A 10,094-nucleotide genomic window follows, 5' to 3' on the forward strand; every position below is an offset into this window, starting at 1 on the left:
GGTTAGCTAAAATGAATGGATAAATGGTTGAAAGATTCAGCTTTACTCCAAGTAGTTGTAGTGGTAGTAGTAGTAGGATTGCTGACTGAACCAACCTTCATATTGCATGTAAAACAAATATGAACAAAATTAACAATATCCACTTTTATATAATGAATAGTGTTAGACATTTGGAACAAACATTGGGAATCACAAGCCCCCGGCTGAGCGCCGCTGTGTTGGAGTTTACCCCGGTGGACGAGAGGGTCGCCTCCCTACGCCTGCGGGTTGTGGGGGGGAAAACTCTGACTGTTGTTTGTGCATATGCACCAAACAGGAGTTCGGAGTATTCGGCCTTCTTGGAGACCTTGACTGGAGTCCTGCATGGGGCTCCAGTGGGGACTCCATTGTTCTGCTGGGGACTTCAACGCACACGTGGGCAATGATGGAGACACCTGGAGGCGTGATTGGGAGGAACGGCCTCCCTGATCTAAACCAGAGTGGTTGTTTGTTGTTGGACTTCTGTGCTAGTCATGGATTGTCTATAACGAACACCATGTTCGAACATAGGGATGCTCATAAGTGTACCTGGTACCAGAGCACCCTAGGCGAAGGTCAATGAACGATTTCATAATCGTTTCATCTGATCTGAGGCCGTATGTTTTGGACACTCGGGTGAAGAGAGGGGCAGAGCTGTCAACCGATCACCATCTGGTGGTGAGTTGGGTCAGGGGTGGGGAAGACTCTGGACAGACCTGGTAAGCCCAAACGTGTAGTGCGGGTAAATTGGGAACGTCTGAGGAGGCCCCTGTCCGACAGACTTTCAACTCACACCTCCGGGCGGAGCTTTTCGTGCATCCCTGTGGAGGCTGGGGGCATTGAACCCGAGTGGACAATGTTCAAAGTTTCCATTGCTGAAGCTGCGGCGAGGAGCTGTGGTCTTAGGATCTTAGGTGCCTCAAGGGGCGGTAACCCACGAACACCGTGGTGGACACCAGTGGTCAGGGAAGCCGTCCGACTGAAGAAGGAGTCCTTCCGGGATATGTTATCTCGGAGGACTCCGGAGGCAGTTGCAGGGTACCCGAAGGGCCCGAAGGGCTGCAGCCTCTGCCGTGAAAGAGGCAAAGCAGCGGGTGTGGGAGAAGTTTGGAGAAGACATGGAGAAGGACTTTCGGTCGGCACCAAAGTGTTTCTGGAAAACTGTTCGCCACCTCAGGAGGGGGAAGGGGAACCATCCAAGCTGTGTACAGTAAGGATGGGACACTGTTGACCTCCACTGAGGAGGTAATAGGGCGGTGGAGGGAGCACTTTGAGGAACTCCTGAATCCGACTAATACGCCCTCTATGTTAGAGGCAGAGCTGGAGGATAACGGGGATTGTCGTCGATTTCCCAGGCGGAAGTCACTGATGTAGTCAAACAACTACACAGTGGCAAAGCCCCGGGATTGATGAGATCCGTCCAGAAATGCTCAAGGCTCTGGGTGTGGAGGGGCTGTCCTGGTTGACACGCCTCTTCAACATTGCGTGGAAGTCTGGGGACGGTGCCAAAGGAGTGGCAGACTGGGGTGGTGGTTCCTCTTTTAAAAAGGGGGACCAGAGGGTGTGTGCCAATTATAGGGGTATCACACTTCTCAGCCTCCCTGGTAAAGTCTACTCCAAGGTGCTGGAAAGGAGGGTTCGGGCCGATAGTCGAACCTCGGGTTGAGGAGGAACAATGCGGATTCCGTCCTGGTCGTGGAACAACGGACCAGCTCTTCACTCGCAAGGATCCTGGAGGGAGCCTGGGAGTATGCCCAACCGGTCTACATGTGTTTTGTGGATTTGGAGAAGGCGTATGACCGGGTCCCCGGGAGATACTGTGGGAGGTGCTGCGGGAGTATGGGGTGAGGGGGTCTCTACTCAGGGCCATCCAATCTCTGTATGACCAAAGTGAGAGCTGTGTCCGGGTTCTCGGTAGTAAGTCGGACTCGTTTCAGGTGAGGGTTGGCCTCCGCCAGGGCTGCGCTTTGTCACCAATCCTGTTTGTAATATTTATGGACAGGATATCGAGGCGTAGTCGGGGTGGGGGGGTTGCAGTTTGGTGGGCTGGGGATCTCATCGCTGCTCTTTGCAGATGATGTGGTCCTGATGGCATCATCGGCCTGCGACCTTCAGCACTCACTGGATCGGTTCGCAACCGAGTGTGAAGCGGTTGGGATGAGGATCAGCACCTCTAAATCGGAGGCCATGGTTCTCAGCAGGAAACCGATGGAATGCCTTCTCCAGGTAGGGAATGAGTCCTTACCCCAAGTGAAGGAGTTCAAGTACCTTGGGGTTTTGTTCGCGAGTGAGGGGACAATGGAGCGGGAGATTGGTCGGAGAATCGGCGCAGCGGGTGCGGTATTGCATTCAATCTATCGCACCGTTGTGACGAAAAGAGAGCTGAGCCAGAAGGCAAAGCTCTCGATCTACCGGGTCAGTTTTCGTTCCTACCCTCACCTATGGTCATGAAGGCTGGGTCATGACCGAAAGAACGAGATCCAGGGTACAAGCGGCGAAATGGGTTTCCTCAGGAGGGTGGCTGGCGTCTCCCTTAGAGATAGGGTGAGAAGCTCAGTCATCCGTGAGGAGCTCGGAGTAGAGCCGCTGCTCCTTTGCGTCGAAAGGAGCCAGTTGAGGTGGTTCGGGCATCTGGTAAGGATGCCCCCTGGGCGCCTCCCTAGGGAGGTGTTCCAGGCACGTCCAGCTGGGAGGAGGCCTCGGGGAAGACCCAGGACTAGGTGGAGGGATTATATCTCCAACCTGGCCTGGGAACGCCTCGGGATCCCCCAGTCGGAGCTGGTTAATGTTGCTCGGGAAAGGGAAGTTTGGGGTCCCCTGCTGGAGCTGCTCCCCCCGCGACCCGACACCGGATAAGCGGACGAAGATGGATGGATGGATGGACATTGGGAATGGATGAAACGGTAGGTGAGTTCATCTGTGGGGGGACCTCAGACCAAAAGGGTTGGGAATCACTGTCTTACACTGTTAAGCCATTGTTGTTCATAAAGTTGTGACGCTTTGTGCTGCTTCTAACTGTACATTCAGTCTGTTGCAGGTTCAGGTTACATTCAGTTGAGTACACATAGTGCTTGTTTCTGTGGTTTTTAACGAGCTCTTAACCAGGAAATGACACGTTGTACGGCTGAGTTGACACTGTTGCTTTCAGTCACCAGTGAGGGGATCTCCACTCCTACAACCTAGTGACTCAGTCAGAGACAGTGGAGATTGAGATAGTACAGCTCGAACATTCTATTAAATATTAGCCTGAACATGTACTTTCTTATTCTAACTGATGACTGTAATGAAAGTGCAGTATTCATTTTCCATTTCCCCGTGAGAGAAAAATGATCTGATGGTCTGACGAGATTAAAGAGACTAAACCACACCTGGGAGTAACTCTGTCTTGGGAACCGGACCGTCGTCAGTCCGAGTCCCTGTACAGACCAAGTACAGAGTGTGGACTGGTAGCTGGAGAGGTACTGCTGGGCACTGCTGAGGTGCCCTCGAGCAAAAATACCAAACCCCCAACTGCTCGGAGCGCCCGTTCACTGGCAGGCATCTGTTCATTGGCTCTGAAATCTCTCCATTAATGCATGTGTATGGGTCCTGTTTGTGCATGTGTGTGTATTTCGGGCCATAAAAGTAAAACAATAAGCTAAAAGAGGCTGAATTGCTCCATAGGGCCAGACATCACTCATAATTCCCCATTTTCATCTCTTTGAGCAGTCCCTTTTACATTACACGGATGCATCCATTTGATTCATTGTTAATACATACTCATAGACCAGAGGCACAATGATCTAGACTGTGCTCACAGGGCTCCTGTTGCGCAACCAGCTATCTCTTTTCAATTGCCTCTCCTGCGGTTTCCTCAATTTGGCTTTCTTATTTGTTGTTTTTTTAGGCCGTGTTGGTACACGTTGCCAATACACTTGGCATGACTTGACTAGTTAATTCAACTTGATTTCACCACTATGAGTCCTGCACACTTGCTCTTAATTATACAGTAGTATTTGGTATAAAAGTAGCATGTCTTCATTCTATTCAGACAAAATAGACAGGGGATGCGGTCAAATAGTCGTTAGGTCCTATTCCTTAACACCTTTTCTCAACCTCGATGAAAAAAAGGTAACGAGATCAAGGAAAGATGTCAAGGCTGAAAAACACATAATAAATTAGTAATAAAAAGAAGAGACATTTTGTATATTTGTGCCAAATGCTATCTACACCTTATAGTATGCACATATCCTCATTTACAGTGGAAATTATTAGTTCAGTTTTAGTCTTGTGGAGTGTTGGGATGATGTTGAGGGGAAAAAGCCTAAGTAATTAGCTGTAACCTCAGGCGAAGGCGTAGTCTGCGTGATTCACTGCCAGCTGTCCTCGCGGCGCTAAGATGAAAAAGACGATGAATCAGCAATACGTTAATGTTTATGTGTACATTTTAAAAGAAAGGTCAGACAGAGGAAAATAAACAGTAACAAAATACATGTGCAGGTGGAAAGAGTTAATAGATATGAGTATTTACCTAAGCCTCATTGTTTGCCAATTGTCCTCAATGCACTTAGCTGAAAAGCCAGCCAGTCAACCAGTGGTATGTCACCATGCTTCAACGGTCATTAAACTTATGACACTTTTGAAAAATGCTATGCGTCACAGCACTTCAGCAATCTCACACCAGGCTCAACCTTTAGTTCCTAATCACTGCTGAAATTGTGTCAGTAGTTTTCACTTCATTTTATACTTATTCGTCAGCCTGGCTTCCAACTAACTCTTCAGTAAACAGGAAGTCCATGTCTTTTTTCTGTAGCCAAGAGAGGCAGCAGTTCGTACTCATTGCAACACTTCAATGTTTTTTTTAAAATACATTTTATTTGAATACTAAAACCCTCAAAATACGCACATCGCAAAGACAAAACATTCTGATTTTAGTGCTAATTATTGTCAGTAGTGATGTTACAGTTCTCATCCAATTTGGAGTTTCTTTAACACATCTTAGCTGATACCGTGTTTAAAGCATAAAGAGTAGCGCAAACACAAACACATGCTGTGGGGTTATGCATCCATATCTAACCCTAACACAGAACGCATAGAAAGTTAGACATTGCATTGATGTCCATACTCAGCAATAGAACAATCCGGATACTTGCTATCTCCAGTCATTATAAACGTAGTCTCACTGTCTATTGATCCAATGCCACAGTAGCCAGCAAGCCCATCCAGCTGCCATTTTTTGTAAATTGTGCCACATGTTTCCCTTAAGAGCCAATGTTTTTAGTCACGGGCGATCCTCTCCGGTGGTTGCTCGAGGACAGCTGCCTCTGTGTCTGTTGGTCCAAGTCCGAAATGTAGTGATGGTCCTGGGTGTACATCAGACCACCAAATGAGTCTACTATTCCAAAAATGACTGCAAGGATGCTCAGCGCAGTTCCAATAAAATACAACTTAAGGACTGCTGCCACCATGGCTCCCGTGGTAATCGACAATTAGCTGCAAAAAGAAAAACAATGATCAGTTTTAAAGAGTAGAGTACAGTTAGTCAGTTACATTTGTTCAGACTGCACCTTGGCCCATAAAGTAAAAAACAACAACAATCTTTCTTTATCTCCTGTAGCAGTTAAAGTAGATCTGCATATTTGATTAATGTACTTGCATGATTCTTGCATTTTTTTTGGGGGGGTGGCTTTGCATAAAAGCTGGAGCCGAATAAATGTAATGTAAAATGCACATACGTTTTGGACAATGTTCCAAAACATAAGATGAAATGGTAGCATCTTCAAATTTCCAAATCTAGGAGGACAACATACTATCATTTCACTTCATGTGGCTCACATCACAAAAGAAATACAGCACAAAGGCTTTATCAGAGCGTGATGATGTGAGCCAAATAAACAACTGAAATGAAGATGTGCTACTTTTTCACCCTTTTGGAACATTGGGTTTAAGCAATCCACTGAGAATCCCGTTGCTGAAGTCCAACCTTGATACACTTTGGACTATATTTTTGGGACAATTCCAAACCACAATATACATGTTAACTAATTTATCGTGGTGCACAGTGTATTTTTGTGCGTGAACTGGGTAAAAATGACTTGTGTATGGAGAAAGCGTGTATGCAAGGAAGCTAGAGACCACACAGGAAGAACCATTAGTGGTGCATTTTAAGGCTGTTGGGATTGTCGTAGAACATATTTCAATATTTATCCGTAAGTGATGCAAGCGAGTATTTATTTTCTATTTTCATTTGACTTTAAACAATCTAGGACTCTATTACTCTCCCTCTTCCAAAAAAAACATCCACTAAACACCGCATTTGTAACAAGAGTTATTGCAAATGCAGACGCTCAGAAACGAACATGAAGGTAGCATCCATACTGTCTATGCATCCAATGCACATGGCTTTGGAAACGATTAAAAAAAACAACGAAAAGAACAAATACCACCACGCAGCGAGAATACTTTGAAACTTTTTCTTTAAGCGCTACTAAAACTGGGACGAACTATTTCGTTGGTTGTAATACCTTACCAGATGCTCGGCTCTTTTGCAGTTTCTATCTTTCTTTCTCTCGCGTAGCTAGGTAGGTTGAGGTAGTTCCCAACAACAAACAGGGCAGCCCAAGAGAAATCCGCTGATATTTTTTGGTCAAAAAATAACGGGACAAACTCTTCCACCGCTGAAGCTGAAATCACATAGCTTGTGTCTGCCTCCGTCTCCGCTGCTGTGTGTGAGCTGTAGGGCTGTTGTCAAGCAGTGTTCAATTAGAGAGCGTATCCTGCCAGTGACATCACGTTGTAGTCAGACAATTTCCTGATTCATGTTTACAGTATGCCTAGATGACCTGAGGAGAGTTCAGAAATTTCCATGAGGTTGTTATGCTTCATACTTTGATTAAGCTAATAGGTTTCGATTTTTTTAGGTTTTAATTGGTGTCGTCAGTTCTTTGGTCGTGCTCATTTTCTAAACTGTATCACTGTCATAGATGAGGACAAATAGGAAAAACATAAGAAGACTCACTTTTGTATATTTTATTTATTAATTTATGTTCAATTAGCCTAGATATTTCCTGTAGATTGTATCTCCCAAGAGCCTGTTTCCTGTCAATTTTAATTATATTGCCTATGGAATACCTACCATGTAGGTCTAAGCTATTTATTTATTTTTTATATTTATTATAGAATGTAAACACTCCAGGGGCCATATTACAGAAACTTCCTATTTTAAGTTAAAATTGGAATAGTCTGGATCAACGGCAGTACATTTCCAGGATAATTGTCGACATCACCTTACTCTCCCTGTGTGTTTACTTTTGTCAAAATCCCTTCGTTTCGAGAAACAACAACAAACTTTGAGCTAGCAAGCTACATGCTGAAAATGGCAATTGGGAAGCTACGATACCCATTAGCAGCATTAGCATTTGCATGTGACAGCAAAAAACGCAAAAGGCGGAGCAGTATGTCCTGTATGTCCCTTACCGGCTAACGTATTTCAAGATGGCACATTAATATGGAGCGTCTACCCCAGTTCATGCAAATGCAAATGTAACATTTCAAGCCAAAAGGAATACTTGGAATTGATGGTGGTGGTAAATATTTATGAAAAAGGACAAGTTTGTGAACAGGCAGCACAGATTTTGATAATCAACAACTTACACGTTACACAACGGACCTTTAAAGAAAAGTTGGATCATGTAATAAGGCCCCTCTCAGTGTTTCCTCTATGTTGATTCTGTAGTGGCGGCCCACCATGGCAAACTTTCTGCCACCACGGTATCAGAAATAGGGCTGTACAAAAGATTTAGTCGCGGTTGCCTTTTAAATTATCCTGCCGACATAATGCACCCCCCATGTTGCAATTTAACAACAAGTAGAACTATTGAGAGGTTATTGGGCCCATCCAGTTTAACTCCTCATACTGTTGTGTTGATGTAGTTTATCGTCAAAACGTTGGCTTTCTTCCGAGTCAACTATTAAACGAACAGCTCCGTACCATATCATACCATAAAAATGTTTTTTTTTAACGGCTTTATGTCCCACATGCAACCAAGAGGATTAAGAGTGAGATGATATCTGAGAGTATTTACTTCCTCATTTCGGATCTGGTCAGTAAGGTCTTTGTTTGAACAGTTAGGATAACATTTAATGACAAAAGGAAAACGTTGACAGTTGAGCAATGTATTTGACATGTTCTTAGTCACTCATAGCTAGTGAGTGAGTAAGCATTAAGAGAGATAACTATTGAACTCACAGAAACACACACACACACACACACACACACACACACACACACACACACACAAACATGCACATACATTTATGGGCTCACTCAGACCTGTTCCAACACCAGGATCCACTCTGTATAAACTTATTAGAAAACCTGTTATCTTTTAATAAATAAATACATTATTGGTATTTCCTGTTTATTCACATGCAACAGTGGAGATTCCAGATTTTCTTATCTGGAAAATTCCCCATTCAGCAGAATGAGCTGAACAAGATGGCAGCGCTGTTCTGTCATGATTTCACTTCCCCCTGAGGCAGACATACAGTCACCACTGTTCACTGGAAGCATAAGAGCACAGATGTTGGGCTAACTCTTAAATCCACACCAAGCATTTGATATGATAGTATATGATTTATCAGTGCTACCTCATGGTTTACACATTCTTAATTTAAAACGTGGCATGGTCTAAACTTTTGAGGCAATAATGCTGAGTATTTTTGATACTGATATGAGTCAAAAAACCTTTTTCTCACACAAGCCTGAACAGCTAGACATTACTTCCAAACCATTTCCTCTGTGCGTTGATGTTTACTTTTGTCCATTGTTTCCCATCTGGATAATCATGTCTTATGATTCCCTGAGGTATAAAGAAAGTTGCGTAGGAATGTTGTAAGCAGCTTTGAGAGACTACTCTGCGGTTTTCACTGCCAGAAATTGACAGGCAGCCAATTAGTTCAGATTACTCAGCTACACACAGACATTCTATTCTTTGGTTTTTCATTTCACTGACTAAACTCAAAACAGGTTAATCTAAATGAGAAATGCACTTAACCCTCCTGTTGTCCTCAGGTCAAATTTGACCCATTTTCAAAAAGTTTATATTACACAAATTTGGGATTCTTTCAACTAAATTGTCAAAAGAAATAACGTGGATGGTTCTATACAACGCTCTTCACTTCAAGTAAAGTAAATGCTCAGTCCACTACTTTCATTGAATTGACGGTGTTTTATTACATTTTATAGCATTGGAAGAAAATAATTGATAAAAGAGCGTTGAAAAAAGGGACAAAAATGTCGGGAAAAGATTCAGAAACATCCGGACAAGCAAGAAAAGGGTCGTAAAGACGAACAAACAGTTGAAAAAAAAGAGAAAAACAAAAAGTTGCATGGTCAAACAGAAGATAACACATGGGTTAAAGGTCCCATGGCATGACAATTTCACTTTATGAGGTTTTTTAACATTAATATGAGTTCCCCCAGCCTGCCTATGGTCCCCCAGTGGCTAGAAATGGTGATAGGTGTAAACCGAGTCCTGGGTGTCCTGCTCTGCCTTTGAGAAAATCAAAGCTCAGATGGGCCGATCTGGAATCTTGCTCCTTATGAGGTCATAAGGAGCAAGGTTACCTCCCCTTTCTCTGCTTTGCCCGCCCAGAGAATTTGGCCCACCCATGAGAGAGAGAGAGACATCATGGCTTTCAAACGAGCAAAGTGACAGTTGGTCAAGGCCACACCCCCACGCTCCACCTTGCCGCCCTTCTCCTCCTCAATAGTTACAGACACAGAAATGGCACATACTAAGGAAAGCTCTTTGTGGGACTGGCTCTAGTGGCTGTAATTTTGCACCAAGGCTGAATTTCGGGAAAGAGACTTCAGATACAGTATTAGAGGACCACTAAGGTCTATATAAAAGCATCCAAAGAGCACCATGTCATGTGACCTTTAAAGAAATCCCTTACTCATGAAAGTATAATGGTGTTTGGGATAATAAAACATTGCATCCACTAGATGTCAGTGTAGCACAGTTAAGACCTCAGAGCACAGGCTTCAGTCTTGGTGAGTAGAATTTTGCACTACTGCATTTTAGTAGAATGCT

The 10,094-nt window shown here is 44.2% G+C and overlaps 1 long non-coding RNA gene across 1 annotated transcript; it reads right to left on the reverse strand.

Annotated features, from left to right (window-relative positions):
• Positions 1-4,850: 4,850 nt before the first annotated feature.
• Positions 4,851-6,808, reverse strand: LOC114550306 (uncharacterized). Its single transcript, XR_003691677.1, has 2 exons — positions 6,527-6,808; positions 4,851-5,490 (listed from the first exon to the last, which is right to left on the reverse strand). It is a non-coding gene; the product is annotated as an uncharacterized LOC114550306 (long non-coding RNA).
• Positions 6,809-10,094: the final 3,286 nt, after the last annotated feature.

The sequence above is a fragment of the Perca flavescens genome, chromosome 23, assembly GCF_004354835.1.
Source record: "Perca flavescens isolate YP-PL-M2 chromosome 23, PFLA_1.0, whole genome shotgun sequence".
Lineage (NCBI taxonomy): Eukaryota > Metazoa > Chordata > Actinopteri > Perciformes > Percidae > Perca > Perca flavescens.